Genomic DNA, 20,516 nt, shown 5'->3' with positions numbered 1-20,516 from the left:
TATGTTCACACTGTTTTTCTAAGGCCTCTATTTCAGCCCTTTTGCAGATAGCTTCAGCCTGCCTTTCTGCTTCTGTTTGTGCAGTTTCTGACTCTCTTTCTGCTTTTCTATGTGCAGCTTCTGCCTCTAACTGACCCTTCCTTTCTGTGAAGGCTGCCTGAATCTTAGCAGCTTCTGCATCAGCACGGGATTTGATAAGCTGTTTGCAGAGTGTGAAGATCCAGACTTTAAAGACTTAATAGATCTGGTGGAGTGTCTGGCAGATGCAGACTGATGGGATCTGGATTTATGGGGTTGTGCAATCCTGACTTCAGCCTTAGTTCTTGTTTGCAATGCCAAACTGTCCCTGTCAAGATTAAGCTGATCAAACCTCTTTAGTTCTTCTTGTGCTTCTTCAGTGTTATGTCTCTCTAATAAATTGACATATTTTATGCATAGTCTTTGATAGGTAGCAATAAAATACTTGAGTGCACTCTTTAATTGCAATGCATTATAATCAGATTGAGAGAGGGCAGACATACAGGTAACAGTCTTAGTCCATGAGTAAGCAAGATTGGATAACAGTTCTTCCCTGTCAGTCTTATAATTCTGTTTTGCCTTCCATGTAAGCTTAGACATGCATTTTGCTCCTGCACTTGGATCAGGGATTTGATCTTGGCCTGCAAGAAATTCTGCATCTTGCTGTGTATCAACCTCTGCTGACAGTGTAGTGCTTTGCTGAGACATTGTGCTCGTTGTTGCTGTTGTTGTGTCTTTCGGCTTTTCCCGGTTAGGGGCCGCCACAGCGGAACTCCAGTCCGCTAATGATTGGCAGTAGATTTTTACGTGCTGGCTTGCCGGGCCTAACGCACAACCTTCAACGAAGGAATGCCCATTCACGCATGTCGCCACACAGAAGACGCTCTAACTGAGAGTCAAACGGGCAACGTCTAACTGTGAGGCGACAATGCTACCGCAGCACCACCACCGCAGTTGGTATAGACATTGTGCTTGTAATACAACAATTAATGCTAAAGTCTTTTCTCAGACAGAGAAAAGTATCAAAATTGTATCAATTCTGAGCTAGCTGGGTTTGCAGGGCATTGGTTTGCAAGAAGCTAGGCAGTGCAGAAAATGTCACTTTCAGTTTCACAATGCTGCAAGCATGGCACAGGGAAGAATAAATCAGTTTCTCTGAAGATATATGCAGTTCCCACAACAAATACATACATACATATATATATATATATATATATATATATATATATATATATATCTATATATATCGATATATATATAGATATATCTATATATATCGATATATATATATATATATATATATATATATATATATATATATATATATATATATATAGGGTCTATATTGAATCATCGAATCCTTAGAAAAGCGAATGCTGATTCATCAACACCATGCCAAAGCTTACAATCTCGAACACTCAGAACAGCGGCTTTTTTCCCCAGGGAAAAAAATCGCTGTTCCGAGAAACACACACACAACATACCACAAACTATTTCTAATGTGGGGGCTTCACCCCCCACACACCCCCTACTTAAATATAGCAACTCCGAGACCGCACTACAGTAACAAAGGTGGCCAAGCAATTTCTTTCCCAGGGAAAGAATTCACTTATATGCCGCTTTGGTATTTTGCCGTTTCGTCCTATAAAGTTCGATCCAGACAAATTCGAAAGAATGCATCTTCGATCAGCTAATAGGGAACTTATATATATATATATATATATATATATATATATATATATATACTAACCGGGAAAAGCCGAAAAACACAACAACAATATACATATATATAGATATATATATATATATATATATATATATATATATATATATATATATGTAAAACTCAATCCTTGCAAACAGTCACTGGTGAATTGCTGACTCACCAAAGCATTATGCTGTGCAGAGAGTATCTTGCTGGCATGTACAGGCCCAAGTGAACAAACAAATCCTTAGTAGACCGGCCTACTCTCTAAACTTAAAAGGCATTAGAAAATATTTCAATAACTGCCCTGTGCTCTGGGCCTGTTCTGAAACTTCCATACACTGCCAAACATATCCACGCTTTGTAACTTATTGATTAAGGAAGCTCTTTATGCAACAAAGAACTGTATAGGTACAGGATGCAAACATTCTCAAGTTGCATTTTTGAAGTCAGTCTACAGCACCCCACTGAATATTCCCAAAGTATTCAATACATCATTTGACTGTTCTGTCTCCCCTGGCTGTGCATAGCAAGTGTAATCTCCTAATCTCTAGCAAGATGTACTGAGAAGTTTACTCACCACCACAGATAGTTAGCAGACAGTGACTCAATCGAAATGACACCTGTGGAGACTGTTAAATAGTTTGATTTCCAAACTGTATAGATCTTAATACAAGAAATCATTTGAAATAGGTCAAATAATGATGCTTTGACACACTCCAGCAATAGACATATTGCTGCAATGGAGTCTAAAATACAACTGAAGAAAATGGGGGAGAAGAGAGGAGTTAACTAACAGAGCTAGGCTACATGAGAACAGCTAGGGCAAAATACAAGAAAGGCAATTTCTTATCTGAACAGCAAATACACAAGCATGTGTAACGTGATAGTAACTTTGATTTACTTGAACATCCGCAGTCTGGCTTTGTGAAGTGCAGATCCTGTCTATTTAATCTTTTAAACATCTTTGAAAAGGTTACAGAGGCAGTAGATGGTGGCTGTGTAATGCAGATGGTGTATCTTGACTGGGTCAAGGCCTTCAACACCATTCTGCATGATGGCACCATGCAAAAGCTAATATTTTTAAAAACAGATCCATATGTGTTAAGATAAGTAGCAATCAGGTTGAAAGACAGACACCAAACTAAAACAGACCAATAGGGAGGAATGTGCCGCAAAGTAAAATCACCAATAAAACAAAAGAACCACCAAGAAGGGCACTAAAGACCAGAAACAAAATGGAGGTTTATTTTAGAAAATACTTATTATTCAAAACATTGATGTTTTAACGAATCACCACGTTTTTGTTCCTTACACCCAGAACTTCATCAGACAACAAATACCCCCCTCACAGTTACATTTATATGTGCACCTATAATCAATTATCCAATTAAGCAATAAAAAATCCAAAGATGGAGGGATTGTTCACAGTAAAAGTGCATTCAAATAAAAAACAAATAAATATACAACTGTGCAAATATGTTCAGTTGCGCAAAATGTAGAATATACCTAATAAAATATAGCACAGCTAACAAAATGAATACCCTAAAATCAGTTCACTGGCTATGACCTTTCCATAAATAAAGGTTTTGAATTAAAATTAAAAAAATAAAAAAACAAGTAGCAAAATCCACTGCCAGTCATTAGTGGACTGGAGTTCCACTGTGGCGACCCCTAACCGTGAAAAGCCAAAAGACATTACATTCCCACAGCAGTAAGCTAATGCCATCTAGTGGTGAAAACACAATAAGATAACAAATAAGTTCAGCATGGTAACAAAAATACATTCATCCAGACCACAGAAAATACGTAAAAAAAATATATATACATATATATATATATGTGTGTGTGTGTGTGTGTGTAAAAATATATTAATAGGAAGCTAAACTCACAAAATCACCCCTTATTTTTTTATAAGGAAATGTGTGTGTGTGTGTGTGTGTGTGCGTGTGTGTGTGTGTGTGTGTGTGTGTGCGTGTGTGTATATATATATATATGTTTTATATATATATATATAGACATATAGACATATAGACATATATATATATATATATATATATATATATATATTTATAGACATATAGATATATATATATATATATATATATCTATATAGGTTCATAGGTTCATACTAGGCTATCTGCCCTAGGGCATTTATAAGCCTAGCCAGAATGTGTTTGGCTTTCGCCACCCATTTTAAATTTATTTTGCTATGCCCTTTTCCGAGGTTAGTATACTGTGCCTCTGTCTAACAGTGACACAGAAGTGATACCCGGGGTAAACCTACGATCTCCCATCCACTCATCAAGATTCCTCTTGAAGAGAGTCAATGAGGGACTCTGCCTAACCTGGACTGGGATTTTATTCCAGAGTGAAGGGAGCCTCTGGGTTATGAATCTGTCCCTTCAGCATGTCCTATTTATTTCAGTGCTGAGGTTCAAGTCTCTCGAGCGCGTAGCTCGATGGGATTTGGATTTTCTGAGGTGCAGCATGTCCAATAATTCCGGGTTGGACATGGCTTTATACGTCAGGCACAGATCGCCTTTGAACAGGCGGTATGCCACTGAGTAGAGCTGGAGTTTCTTTAACCGGGCAGCATATGGCATCTGTTTGAGCCCTTTGATCCTCTTGGTGAGGTACTTTTGGGGTCTTTCCAGTTGCTGCAGGTGTCTGGTAAGGTACATCCCAAAAGGGGCATTGTACTCAATTTTGGGCCTGATGAGGGATGAGTAAAGAGGCACGATGACCTCCCCTGATCTAGATGTGAATCCCTTCATGATTAGGTGGGCTATATAAAATGTTTTTCTAACCACTTTGGCCATGTGGTTGTCAAATGAGAGATTGCTATCAACTTGGGTCCCCAGGTCCCTAATTACTTCTTCTGTACTTAATGGATTACCACCTATGTGGTAATTTGTGGGCACTTTGTTTTTGCCAAAGGGGATGACTATACACTTTTGGCATTTAGCTTGAGGCCATGGCTCTGGCACCAGTTGTCTGTTTCTATGAGGCCCTTTTGGAGGATGCTTGTGTCAGCTGGAGAGTCGATTATGGTGCCCAGTTTGCAGTCATCTGCGAACTTGGTCAGCCACAGTCCTTCCGTGTTGGCCTGTACCTCCGAGAAATATATACCGAACAAGAGAGGTCCCAGGACTGAGCCTTGTGGGACACCACTTGTAACTGGTTTGGAGTCTGACATGGCTCCAGCAATTCTAACCATGTGGGTTCTGTCCTTGAGCCAGTTTGCAATCCATCTAGTGACATAGGTGTTTATATTTAAGCTGTTGAGCTTATCTATAATGCCCGAGTGGGGTATTGTATCGAAGGCTTTTGCGAGGTCCAGGTAGGCTGTGTGGACCACCTTCCCCTCGTCAATCGCCTTGGTGACTGTTTCAAAGAAATCAACCAGGTTTAAGAGGCAGGATCTGCCCTTAACAAAGCCGAACTGGGTAGGATCCAGTGTCTGTAGGTCCCCAATATCTTTATTTATGAGGTCCACGATGATCCTTTCCATAGCTTTGCAGACCAAGCTAGTCAGGCTTATGGGGTGATAGTTTCCAGGATCCGTTGACGCACCACCTTTATGGAGAGGGACCACTGTTGCTGTACGCCACTCTTTGGGCACATATCCTGTAGTAAGGCTGAGATTGAACAGTAGTTTTATGTTTGGGTTTAGCTCTTCTTGGAGTTCATGTAGGACGCAGCCCGGGACACCATCTGGTCCCATTGATGCTGTGTTTTTTGCTTTGGAGAGGGCGGCTCTTACCTGAGCATCTGAGATGGCAGGGGGGCAGCACTCTGCTGGGATAGATATTTGCCCTTTTGGTGGGGAGGGGGGGGAGAAGTTTGCGCTGAACCTGTCAGCTAGGATGTTGGCAATGTCTGTGGGTTCAGTGTATTTTTTGTCATTTTGGACTAATTCTGAGCATATCTTGGAATTACCACCCAGGTTCCTAACATAACTAAAGAAAGCCTTGTGATTATCCTTAGTGTCCTGCGCAATTTTTCTCTCGAAGCTGGCCTTAGACAATTTTATGAGTACCCGTAGTTTTTTGCTAATACTGATCAGTGATGCCTTCCCTTTTATGGGATTTTGCTCTATCATTTAGTAGCTTCCTCCTTCTATTGTATAGTTTGTTTATGGCTGGGGTCCACCAGACAGGACGTCTGCCTTTGGAGGATTGGGTCTTGGTTTTATTTGGGATTGCATGATCACTGCATTCCTGAAGGTGTTCATAGAATGCATTTATAAAGGATTCTGTGGTCTGGGCCATATTTTCCACAGGCCCGGGGGCTTTGAAGGATTCCACCTCAGTTTTGAGGAGTGTGAAATTTGCTTTAGAGAAGGTTTTCACTGTGGTTTTCTGGGCAGGGGGTGGGGTCGGGATGTGAATATCCAGTGAGATTAGTTTATGGTCTGATCTTACCAGTGAGGGATACACTTCTGGTCTGGAGCATAGAGTCCCCATGTTGGTGATGATCAGGTCCAGTATGTTTTCCCCTCTTGTGGGAGTGGTAACAAGTTAGTCAGTAACACAAAGCGATATCCTGGACATCCAAGGAGTTTATTGTTCATACCAAGAAAATGAACCAAGACAACAAACCAAATAATAAAACAAATAAAATTCAATTAGAAATTCCACGAATACTAAGCGCTTTCACCCGCTCGAATACCTGCGGGTTTCATCAGAGTACATCTTACACTTCATTGCACCAGCTTATATACTAACAGAATAACCAATAATTCAATTATTCTTAATTATATTGGTTAATAACGTAAATCCTAATTATGTATTTTAAAACCATAAATTAATTCCACTGAGACAACAACAATAATAAAATGCTAAATAAAATTTCCTTGTTTGTATATAGTTTAGGTTGAGGGCTATTTTACTAATAGGATTGTAAATAAAAACTGTCGTAGATATGTTATAAATATTTTAATATAATGTGTATAAGTTAAATGTGTATAAGTTAAATATTAATTAATTTAATGTGAAATAATTATGTAAATATACCATCAAGATGTTCTTTATATTATAAATATTATGTTATATTATAAATATGATATTGTATAAATACAAAATGAATAAATTAACCAAAATTGATAAAATTAGAAATAAATAATAATAAATATAACCATACATTAATAAATATATGGTTATATAATGATGTGTATATACTTATATGTTTATAATTATATAAATAAATATAAATATGTGAATATTAATGTTATATTACAAATTTTTTTATTAAATCCATGAATTCTAACCTTAAAATATTTAAAATATTTAAAAATTCTTAAAAATTCTTAAAAAGTACATGCAAAGCAGTGTTAATAGGCCTTCATTCCAAACATGTTTAAATATAATATGCAAAATTCTAGTTAGACACTTATAGATTTTTGTTTTAAAATACTTGCAATGCTAATATGGCCATTCAAGCCTGGTGTTGTACCAGCATTACAGCGAAGTTGCCATAAGCATTCTTTAGTTAAAAGCAAGTTATCCAAATCCCCTTCTTTTTCCCCGGGGTTGTAAATTCTATCAATAATAAAAAAGATAAATCTTTTATAATTAACACATGTGGTACTATGTATATAGAGGGCATTTGTTTCTTTTTTGTTTTTCACATCTCTAACATGTTCCATTATCCTGTTGTGTAATTTTCTCTTAGTCTTACCTATATAATATGCTGGGCATGAAATACAGCTGGCCATATAAATAACCCACTTTGTATTGCAGTTACATATACCTGGGCATTTAAGTGTTTTTCCATAATTATACACGGTACAATAAGGTCCATCATTTATGTATTTACAACTTTTACAAAATCCACATTTTTTCATTCTAGATGTAGTCTCTCCTTGTACCCTGCTTTCAAACATCTCTTACATGTTCATGCCCCTACTGTATGTAACTGTCGGGTATAAGCCTAGTATTTCTTTAACATCCCAACTGTTGTTTATTACACTTTTCCATGTGTCATTTAATATTGTCATTATTGCTTTAGAATTTGTATTATATGGTAAAATAAATGAATCCTTTTTGCTATTTAAGTCTTGTTCCTTAGGCCTCATGTATTCTCCACTAATAATTATAGGTTTATACTTTGTGTCCCTGTCTCTCAAAACTTCCTTGGTCAGGGAATCCAACAAATTTAGTGGGTAACCTCTATCAACAAACATATCTTGCAAGTATTTAATTTCATCCTCAAAATTTTGGTCTTCACTGATAATACGAGAAAGTCTAACTAGTTGGCCTTTCACCAAATTTCTTTTTTGAAAATGGGGATGATTACTGTCATAATGTAAATAACTATTTGAGTAAGTTTTTTTACGAAAAATGTTAGATTCTATCCTACCATTTTTATTATACATTCTGATGTCTAAGTAGTCACATTGATCATGGTTTATTTGGAAAGTAAACTTTAAAAAATTAGTACTATTGTTTAAGAAGTGTATAAATTGTTGTATTTCTCCTTCTTCTCCCTTCCAAAAAACCAATATGTCATCTAAAAATCTTACATATAAAATAATTTTCTCCCAGAAGTGCGATACAAATACTTGTTCGATCTCCCAAAATGCTAAAACCAAGTTAGCATAAATGGGGGCGCATCTGGCCCCCATAGCAACACCTGTACATTGTTTGTAGTGTTCTCCTTCCAAAATGACATAATTGTTATTTAATATCATTTCCATAAAGTCTACTAATAGTTTTCTTTTAACAGTGTGATGTCCACTGTATTTATCCAAAATTTTTTCAAAATACTCTAGACCTTCTTTATGTGGTATGATGCTAAATAGATTAATGACATCTATTGTTATCATAAAAAACTTTTCTCCTTTATAAATCTTATTAAATTCTCTCAGTTTTTCAAGGCAGTGCCATGAGTCTTTGATAATGTGGGGGAACTTTGTTAAAATATCCTTACAGTGTACATCAACAAACCTGGCTATTGTTTCAAGTTTAGAATTTTTAGCAGAAACAATCGGTCTAAACGGAGGGTTTTGAATACTCTTGTGCACTTTGGGTATGCCAAAAATGGTTGGAGTGATTGGATATTCAACTACTAAAAATTCGTATTCCTGTTTATTAATCATGCCCTCCATCAAACATTCATATAGTAACCAATCAATTTTTGTATAAGCTCTCTGTACCTCATATTTAGAGACTTTACTATATGTGTCTTCATTTTCTAACATAGTTTTCATTTTGTTAGTATAAATTGTATTTAGCATGATAACTACTCCACCCCCCTTGTCTGGCTTCATGATTCTGTGTTTATTGTTTGAACATATTTCAGCAATACAGAACCTTTCATTTTCAGTCAAGTTGTCCTTCAGTGTACACTTTTTCTTTAATTCCCTCCTTATTTGTGCTTCACATAATGATTCATAAACCTGAATTGTCGGGTTGCTGGGTGGTATAAATGTACTAGTTCTTTTTAGTGTAATGGCTTTGGTTTCTTTTCTCATCTCCTCTTGTGTATTTGCCTTTGTAAAAAACAATTTTAAGTTGAGCATTCTCATATATAATTTCAAGTTGATGAGAATTTTGCCTATATCACTTTTGAATCGTGGGACAAATTTAAAACCTCTCTTAAATAGCAAAATATGGCTTTTATTCAAATTGAAATCACTATAGTTGTAGATATTAAATCCACCACTGTGTTAATTATAAAAGATTTATCTTTTTTATTATTGATAGAATTTACAACCCCGGGGAAAAAGAAAGGGATTTGGATAACTTGCTTTTAACTAAAGAATGCTTATGGCAACTTCGCTGTAATGCTGGTACAACACCAGGCTTGAATGGCCATATTAGCATTGCAAGTATTTTAAAACAAAAATCTATAAGTGTCTAACTAGAATTTTGCATATTATATTTAAACATGTTTGGAATGAAGGCCTATTAACACTGCTTTGCATGTACTTTTTAAGAATTGTTAAGAATTTTTAAATATTTTAAATATTTTAAGGTTAGAATTCATGGATTTAAAAAATTTTGTAATATAACATTAATATTCACATATTTATATTTATTTATATAATTATAAACATATAAGTATATACACATCATTATATAACCATATATTTATTAATGTATGGTTATATTTATTATTATTTATTTCTAATTTTATCAATTTTGATTAATTTATTCATTTTTGTATTTATACAATATTATATTTATAATACAACATAATATTTATAATATAAAGAACGTCTTGATGGTATATTTATATAATTATTTCATTTTAAATTAATTAATATTTAACTTATACACATTTAACTTATACACATTATATTAAAATATTTATAACATATCTACGACAGTTTTTATTTACAATCCTATTAGTAAAATAGCCCTCAACCTAAACTATATACAAACAAGGAAATTTTATTTAGCATTTTATTATTGTTGTTGTCTCAGTGGAATTTATTTATGGTTTTAAAATACATAATTAGAATTTACGTTATTAACCAATATAATTAAGAATAATTGAATTATTGGTTATTCTGTTAGTATATAAGCTGGTGCAATGAAGTGTAAGATGTACTCTGATGAAACCCGCAGGTATTCGAGCGGGTGAAAGCGCTTAGTATTCGTGGAATTTCTAATTGAATTTTATTTGTTTTATTATTTGGTTTGTTGTCTTGGTTCGTTTTCTTGGTATGAACAATAAACTCCTTGGATGTCCAGGATATCGCTTTGTGTTACTGACTTCCTTGTGGTTCCTGATTTTCACCTTACAGTGGTAACAAGTTGTTCCATAGCATTTGAGTTTATAAATTCTAGGAATCTTTGGGCTAGGGTGTTGGAGCTAGAGTAATGCTCCCAGTCTATGTTTGGGTAGTTGAAGTCGCCCAATATAATGGTGTTTGGAGAGACCTTCATATTTTCCAGTGTTCTCAGGAAGGCCGAGTGTGGTTCCTGGGTTTGGGAGGGTGGTCTGTAGCAGGCTATAAACTGGAAGGCAGTTTTACCCACTGTTAGTTGCACATGGATAGTCTCTGATGCTTTGTGCTTTGCCACCAACCTGGAGGTGTGGGTATCTTTGATGAATATCGATACTCCCCCTCCTTTTGTGGTTCGGTCCAAGTTTTGGGGCCGAAAAGCATGGTATGAGGTATAACCTGGTAGTGCTGGGGTGCTCCCAGGAGCCCTGAACCAAGTTTCTGTTACTGCACAGATATCGATGTTCTCCATGCTAAGGAGAGTTTCGAGTGCGTGCATCTTGAGGTTTAGACTTCTGGCATTGAGTAGCATTACTCTTAGTTTTTTATCCCTTGTGATACCTATGGAGGTGGGTTTGTCTTTTGAGCCTTGCCTAAAAAAGGCACTATGGGGGTAGCAAGAGCCTTTGCCAATATCCGAAAGCCCAGGGTGACAGGTGCAAGCCGTCCCTATCTAGGGTGTTGGAGCTAGAGTAATGCTCCCAGTCTATGTTTGGGTAGTTGAAGTCGCCCAATATAATGGTGTTTGGAGAGAGCTTCATATTTTACAGTGTACTCAGGAAGGCCGAGTGGGTATATATATATATATATATAATATATATGTATGTATATAATATATATGTATATAATATATATGTATGTATATAATATATATGTATATATATATATATAATATATTTATATATATATATATATATATATATATATATATACATATATAATATATACATATATATATATATATATATATATATATATATATATATATATATATATATATATATAAAATATATAAAATATACAATATATAAAATATACTTTAAAATCATCATAAATACTGGAATCTGAAATAATAATTTAAATCAATAATTTCAATAGTTGGAATAATAATTGTGACTATAATCTCAAAATCCTTAATTTTAAAACAGGGGCTATGTAATGGTTCATTTAGCTCTGGGGCTCTATTGGCTTCCAAAACTAACTGCCAATATACGTCCCTGTATTAAGTTCTTGTTTCCCATGCCCCCCCAATCCTGCAATATTTCCTCCAAGATAAAAAAACTATAACTGCTCTTGGACACTTTAGGGTGTGCTTACAAAGTGTATTCCATTCATCGTTATTCTGTATATTGTACACATGCTCATATATTCTTTTCCTCAACTTACGGATAATTTTTCCTATGTAAAATGCATCACAACCTTTACATAACTCTAAATAAACCGCCCCTATAATGTTGCAATTTGAATATGTGTCGGCCTCTATTATTCTGTCCCTGGCCTGACTAAAAACAAATTCCTGTTCATAATATATGGACATTGCGCACATACACCACATTTGTAAGTTCCAACGGTTCTTAATTTTTTCTTGCTACCAGGGTTCTGCTCCACAAGCTCCCTAATGCGTTTACCTTTTTTACATACAAATCTTAGTGGATCTTTGAAAGTTTTTCTAGGTCCAAAAAGCCAACAAATTTGTTCCAGTTATTGGCAATCACTTCCCTAATCTGGTTAGTGTGTCACAATTATAGTGCATAACATAAGCTTCCTTAAAATTACTCCCACTATACTCCCCATTTCCTTTAGATTCATTCACCAGTTCACTACGTTCACCCTCCTTTATGTCCAGTCCTAGGACTGGACAAAATTTGCCCTTTCTTTCCAACATCACCTCCCTCTTCACCCCAATTAATTTGGCAGGCTATTTTCTATCCCTGAACATCCTCTCAAGTTCCTTACATTCTTCCAAAAAATCAACATCATCTGAGGTCATTCCAGACACCCTTATAAATTGACCCTTAACAATACTCCTCTTTTGGGGAAAGGGATGGGCACTATAAAAATATAAATATGAGTTTGAAAAAGTTTCTTTCCTGTGAATTTTAGACTTAAAACTTTTTTATCCTCGATTCTAAAAATTACAGCATCTAAATAATCAACCTTCTCTTTGGAGATGTTGTGGGTAAATTTCAAAAAGTTAATCGTCTGTTTAATATATTTAAAAAATTCCATAAATTTAGTATCTGATCAAACCCAAAAAATACATATATCATCTAAAAATCTCTTATAAAAGTTCCAGTATCTAGAATAAATAGAATTAAAAATAAATTTCCTCTCCCAAATAGAAAGTACTAAATTAGCATAAATGGGGGCACAGCAGGCCCCCATAGCTACCCCACTGCTTGTGGAGCAGAACCCTGGTAAGAAGAAAAAAATTAAGGAAAGTTGGTACTTACAAATGTGGGGCATGTGCGCAATGTCCATATATTATGAACAGGGACTTTGTTTTTATTCGGGCCAGGGACAGAATAATAGTTGCTAACACATATTCAAATTGCAACAGTATAGGGGTGGTTTATTTAGTGTTATGTAAAGGTTGTGATGCATTTTACTTGGGGAAAACCATCTGTAAGCTGAGGAAAATAGACTTCCCATACATGTCAAGCAGATTGCTTCTTTGGCCCTCTTCAAAAGGAACCTTGATGATTGGATGGGAGATAGGAAATTCACCCCGGGGATCATGTCAGTCGCCCTGCTAGACAGGGGTCCAGGGAAGTAAATACTATGGTTAGAAATAGCCAGGGAATTGTTATGGCTAGGCTTGTATAGGCCCTAGGGCCGATAGCCTAGTACCAACCTATGAACCTATGAACTTACAAAAGAATATATGAGCATATGTACAACATACAGAATAAAGATGGAAAGAATGTACTTTATAAGCACACTCTAAAGTGTCCAAGAACCAGTTATAGTTTTTTTTTCCTGGAGGAAATATTGCAGGATCAGAGAGGGTGGCCGTGGGAAACAAGAACTGAATACAGGGAAGTATATTGGCAGTTAGTTTTGGAAGCCAATAGAGCCCTGGGGCTAAATGACCTGTTTTAAAATTAAGGGCTGTGAGATTATAGTCACAATTATTATTTTAACTATTTAAATTATTGATTTAAATTATTCTTTCAAATTCCAGTATTCATGGTGATTTTAAAGTATTTATATGTACATTTTTAAATGTATACATTTCCTTATATAAAAATAAGGGGTAATTTGGTCAGTTTAGCTTCCTGTTAATATATATATATATATATATATATATATATATATATATATATATATATATATATATGTGTGTTTTTTTTTTAACATATTTTCTATGGTCTGGATGAATGTATTTTTGTTACCATGCTGAACTTATTTGTTATCTTATTGAGTTTCCATCATTAGATGACATTAGCTTACTACTCTGGGAAGGTGCTATTTTTTTTATTTTTTTATTTTAATTCAAAACTTTTATTTATGGAAAGGTCTTAGCCAGTGAACTGAAATTTAGGGTATTCATTTTTTTAGGTATACTATATGTTGATAAGTATATTTTACATTTTGTTCTACTGAACATATTTGCACAGTTGTATATTTATTTGTTTTTTTTTTTATTTGAATGCACTTTTACTGTGAATAGTCCCCCCATCTTTGGATTTTTTATTGGTTAATTGGATAATTGATTATAGGTGCACATATAAATGTAACTGTGAGGGGGTGGGTATTTGTTATCTGATGAAGTCCTGGCTGTAAGGGATGAAAATGTGGTGATTCATTAAAACATTAATGTTTTGAATAATAAAGTATTTTCTATGCTAAATCTCCATTTTGTTTTGGTCTTCATTGCCCTTCCTGGTGGTTCTTTTGTTAGGCTGAAAGACAGAGCCCAGTATGATTTGCAGATGCCTCATCGGTATGCACAAAGTGACTACTAGTGCTCCTCTGGGCTCACTGCTGGGACCTCTACTTTTTGCTATTTACATCCAAAATGTCCAAGCAGAGTGCCATGACCTCTGGCTAACAAAGTTTGCAGAATACTGTAAACTGGGGGGTTGTTGTTCAGTCATCCTATGCACCCAAACCCTCTTGAATGAACTCTCCCTAGTAAACCCTTGGTGTACTAAAAAATAGGATCAAACTAAATGCTGAAGTGTAGTATCATCCCTTTTGGTAGACTACTCCTCCCTTCATCATACCATATAGACAACATATCACTACAAAATGAAAATTTTGCCAGGGACCTAAGTACTTGGACTGATGGCTTCCCTCTCTTTTGACCATGTGATACTGGCTACCAGAAAATCATTTTATTTAGCCCAACTAATTGCCAAAGGTATATCATTAAGGTCTAAAGACTGAATCATTCCCTTACACTCAGCACTGATCAGTCCAGTTACAGAGTACAATGCCCCTTTTGCGATTCATCTTTGTCAAACATGTCAGACAAGTAGAATGATCCCAAATGTTCCTAAAAAAAAAAATCACAGGTCTAAAGTCCATGAGCTACCAAGACAGACACAATGTGCTATCCCTTTATCAACTGTTTTACAGACTTTTATACGGAAATCTCTGTCTCAATTACTACATCATTACATCATTAGAGACCCAAATGTCTTTGCAAATGTAATATTATCACCAATACTAGAACCTAAAACCAACAAATAAGTAAAAACACTGGAGGGTCAAGCTTAGAATGTAATACTTTCCAAACCTCTGGAATTAATGCCCTGTACATGTTAAGCAGTGAAATGTAGTATCTTCTTTTAAACATAAACTAGATGACTGGATGAGTAACTTCAAATTTATTCGGGTTTGAAAAAGGAAGTTTTGCCATATAGAGGGTACTGGTAGCGTATTAATAATCTTAAGACTCAGTGGCCTTGGAATATATACGAATCTAAACTTTTTTATGGCTTACTTCCAAGCCTTTCCAAGCCTGTAAGGAAATCTCTGTCCCCAGCATAAAATGGACCTAAAAGATTGCAACATTTAATACTACCTTGGAAGTCAGTAAAGTTCCAGTCAAATGCATCTGTTTAGAAAATTATGCTCAAAACAGTCTATTTAGACAGGATAATCTAGCGTATCCTGGTACTTAATAGGTGAAAGGCAATAAACATGCATGTTATGAAAATCAAACTACTTACAGAACATACATCTCAACTGTCCACAATTTTGCATAACATACCTGATTTGGCAATAATGGAGAACACAGAGTTGGCATAATTGAGGAAAATAACAGGCTGGCCTTAAAATGGCCTATGAGGGCAGCTAACCTACTATTTACCTACAAAGCTATGAACAGGACTGCAGTAGTCTGTTTGTTTGGTGCTTAGAATATTACAGCAGAAGTGTACTCATACTGCCACTGTAACATTCTAAACATTTTACTGTTAAAAAAATCACTTATCAATCCTCTGAAGTGCTACCATAAAGCATTTGTACAACTGTTCAGTTTTGTCTTATCCCTTGTAAAACTTTTTGATTTTCTGGTAAACCATTGAATATTACAGTTGGTCAGTAATGTCAGATATTAGAATTTCATACTAACTGTTTGTTTCAGAAAAATGCATGTTTATGTAAAACTTGTTCTTCATTTCAACTTTGTAATGCTCTTGATTGTGCCACATTATAGATTTTACCTGTCTACTTAAACTGATTTTCTGGTAACTCACTGAAGATTACAGTCAATGACAAGTACTGGAGCTTAATTCTTCTTATTCAGAAGATGCATGGTGATGTAAAACATTTTGTTCTACTAACTTCTTAAATTAATTTAAATAAATAAAACTTCACACATAACTACGACCAGCATCTGTATTTATGTAAGAGATGCCAGGACTGCATTCATGACCACAACTTACACATGGTCCAGTGTTCTCCATAATCTCTCCTGATTTTATTTATTTTATTTTATTATTTATTTTACATTTGTTGACCAGGTTTGTCTGACTGAGCTGAAGAGCCCTTTTTCAGTGGAGGCCTGGGGAGAAAAGCTCCAACATATTATACAATTTTCATTATAAATTAGCATTAAACAGCAATGTTACAGGATTATTACAAGGCATTAAGTAGCAATGCAACGTTATACAGTGTCAATAATCAGGATTATAGCAAAGCTCTTTCAAGATGCATAAAAAGATGAATATAGTTTTTGGAGTAAGTGGTTACAAAAACCCAGTTTTATCATAATGTAGTTGCATGAAGGCAAGACAATTACAATAGAATGTTTCTCTGAGGCAGTTTGCTTAACAGAATTTAGAAGACAGTGGAAAGAGTAGTCAAGGACGATTAGAGAGAGCTAGTGAGAAGAGTGAGTTAAGGGCAGAAAGTAGATTAAAGTATGGGAAGTAGGGGATGTTTAAGGAGGGACAGTGCATTGGCAGGATCAGTGACTTTTAAAGTGCTCTTTGGTGGCTGTCTTAAATTGTTTAGGGTGTGTAAGGGTCCTGATTTCTAGTGGGAGCTTGTTCCAGGCAATAGTGGGGTGATAGCTGTACACGTTATGTCCAAATTTAAACCTGGGTTTGTATATTTGTATTAGGTCTTGATTAGAGCTTCGGAGAGATCTGGAGGGAGAATAATGGGAGATGAGAGGGGATAGTGCTGGGCAGTAGGAAGGCTGGTATAGGACAGAATGGATGATCTGGAGCTGAGAGAGAAGAAGCTGGTGGGGTAATTCAAGCCAGTTTAGGTGTTTTAGAGAGAGACAGTGATGGGATTTGTAGGTTTGTTGGGCAGCAAATCTAGCTACCTTGTTGTAGGTAGATTTGAGTTTGGTCAGGAGTGTTGAGTTAAGATTTGTGAGAATTTAAGAGGTGTGCATTAGACTGGGTAGAAGGTAGGTAAGAGATAGAGTAATCTTGGTTTCAGAGGTAAGGAATTTCTTGTTACGGTAAAGGAGTCCTAGTTTTGAATGAGTCTTTTTGATAAAGTTATTAACATGCAAGTCAAATTTAAGCTGATGGTCAAAGGTTACACCTAAGAGCTTAGTGCTGGATTCTACCTGAATGCTGGTGATATTAAGGGACTGTATGGAGAAGGAGGATTTAATATTGTTGAATTTTTTAGGTAGGAAGAGTAACAGCTTTGGTTTTTTTACGGTTAAGGATGAGCTGGTTGTTGGAGAGCCATGTTTCGACTAAGTTAAAAGATGCCTTTGTAGCTGAGAAGAGCTTAGAGGGAGAGTTGGCTATGGTGATGACTGTACAGTCATCTGAGTATTGCACTAAAGATGACTGAGGACAGGAGGTATAGAGCTGATTAGTAAAGATATTAAAATTTTTGTCTCGTGTTTTTGCCCTGTCACTGGTAAAATTTATGATTTTCTGGTACATCACTCATCATACCTCTCAACTGTGTAGAATTTCTTAGACTGACCATATTTTTGGTATGTTCCTCATAAACTTTGTTTTCTGGCAAACCATTGTGGATTGTACTTATTACTTTCAGACTTCATCCTTCAAAAAACACATGCTAATGCATAAACTCTTATGCAACTAAGTTTATAACAGACTGTTTAAAATCTGTCCTTGATTTTGGTCCTTTATCCCATTAGTTTTGGCTTTATCCAGAACCGTTGAGCATAACAGTTAAGATGGATGCTGGGGATTAGTCAGCAATGCCAGAGATTCAAATTTCATACTTCATTTGCTCAGAAAATGCATACTTATGCAAAATATGTTATTCTATTGACTTTTTAAAATGAATCAGTAATATTTTAAAACTGTCTCTGTTTTTTTGCCTTCAATCCCTCTTTATTTTTGGCTTTGTCAAGAATTTATGAACAAAGAATTTGATTGGTATGCATAATAATTGCAGGCTCTGGTAGCCAGAAAACAAAACATGATTTAATAGGATCATACAAGGTTACTAGGCTAATGGCCCTGAGGCCCTTACAAGCCTAGCCAAGTTTTTTCCCTCTTTTAATGATGCTATTAGTAGACTTGATTCAATACCTGCTGCCCCTGTCCAGAAGGGGCACAGGTGAAATCCCAGGGGTGAATTTGCAATTCCCCATCCAATTATTCAGATTACGCTTTAATGGGTCAATGAAGGGCTCTGTTTTACTAGGATTGGAAGCTTATTCCAGAGTAGGGGAGCATTTGGGAGATGAACCTGTCTCTCCAGCAGGTCCTGTTAATATCACTTCTCATGTTGAGGTTGCTACAGCGAGTGCACTGAGTGACATTTGTCTTGCTAATGTGTAGCATTTCCATCAGGACAGGATCACCAGTTGCTCTATAGGTTAGGCAGAGATTATCCCTGAGTAGTCTGTATGACACAGAGTAAAGTGACAGGGATTTTAGTCTATCAGCATAGGACAGGTGTTGGACACCTTGAATTTTCTTTGTAAGGTACCTCAGAGGTCTCTCCAATAGTTTGAGGTGCCTGGCAAGTTACATACTAAAGGGTGAATTGTACTCTATAATTGGTCTAATAAGGGAAGAGTACAGGGAGGGTTATAACTTCTTTTTTCTGGAGGCAATGCCCTTATTGATGAGACTGACAATGTAGAAAGCTTTCCTTACCACTGTAGAAACATGATGGTCAATGGAGAGGTTGCTGTCAATCTGTGTGCCAAGATCTCTTACCACAGATTGGGTACTTAAGGTGTTTTTGGTAATGTGGTACTTTGCAGGGACATCTATCTTGCTGAACGGGATGATTATGCCCTTTTTGCATTTAACCTGAGCCCGTGACTTTGGCACCAATCATTGGTTTGAGTAAGACCTTCCTGGAGGGTGTCAATGTCACTATGGAATTCAATGATTGCACCCAGTTTGCAGTCATCTGCAAACTTTGTTAGCCACACACCCTTTGTTTTGGCCTGTACTTCTGAAAAGTAAATTCCAAACAATAGGGGCCTCAGCACCGAGCCCTGTGGTACTCCATTGGTTACTGGTCTGAAGGTGGATGAAGAGTCCCCTGTTTTAACTGTGTGTGTTCTACTGGTAAGCCAGTTTGCAGCCCACCTGACTATATACTGGTTTACATTCAGTTGGGTAAGTTTATCAATGATACCTGAGTGGAGAATGATGTTGAAGGCATTTGCTAGGTCTATATAGGCAGTATGCACAATGTTGCCTTCATCCAGGGCTTTGGTGACTGTCTCAAAAAAGTCCACCAAGTTTAGTAGACACGATCTCCATTTCATGAAACCAAAGTGAGATGGATGTTTAGAGATCTCAAATAGCCTTGTTGATAAAGTCCATGAAGATTCTCTCCATGGCCTTGCATATGAGGCTGGTCAGACTTATGGGTCTGTAATTCCCGGGGTCAGCAAAGGAACCCCCTTTGTGGAGGGGAATGACAGTGGCAGTTTTCTAATCTGCAGGAACATATCCAGTGCTTAGACTGTGGTTAAAGAGGGCACTCAGAGGTCCAGCTAACTCTTGCTTTAAACAATTTAGGATGCAGCCAGGAATGTTGTCTCGTCCCATAGAGGCCATGTTTTTAGCCTTGGAAAGGGCATTAAGGATCTGTTCCTTAAAGATTTCTTGGGGAAGACATGTAGGAGGGATGTATTGTGGTATATTGGGTGGAAACAAGGGGAAGAAGTTCTCACTGAACCTATCTGCCTGCAGCTTAGCAAAATCACCAGGTTCAGTATATGTTGTGCCATTTACAACAAGTGCTGTTCAAATCTGGGATTTTCCTTTGAGGTTGCGGACGTAGCCAAAGAATGCCTTATGGTTACCCTTTGCTAGGGCGGTCAATTTAAATTCATAGCCGGCTTTGGATTTTTTCACTAGGTGTCTTGTTTGCTTATTTAGGCTGAGGAAGGAGTCCTCTGAGTTTGGGGACTGTCTCCTACTGCCTTTAGACAGCAGTTTCTTTCTCTTGTTATATAGCTTGTTTATGGAGGATGTCCACCAAGCAGGCTTGTTCTCACGTGAGGAACTTACTTTTATCCTGTAGGGTACAGCTGAGTCATAGCAGCTGTGAAGGTGTTTATACAAGGCTGTGGTATAAACCTTGGCATAAGTATCCTTGCCATCAGCAGGGGTAGGGGCTATGAAA

The sequence above is a fragment of the Protopterus annectens genome, chromosome 2.part1 (genome assembly GCF_019279795.1).
Source record: "Protopterus annectens isolate FY-2018-M chromosome 2.part1, PAN1.0, whole genome shotgun sequence".
Classification (NCBI taxonomy): domain Eukaryota; kingdom Metazoa; phylum Chordata; order Ceratodontiformes; family Protopteridae; genus Protopterus; species Protopterus annectens.
This window is presented reverse-complemented; position numbering follows the sequence as displayed.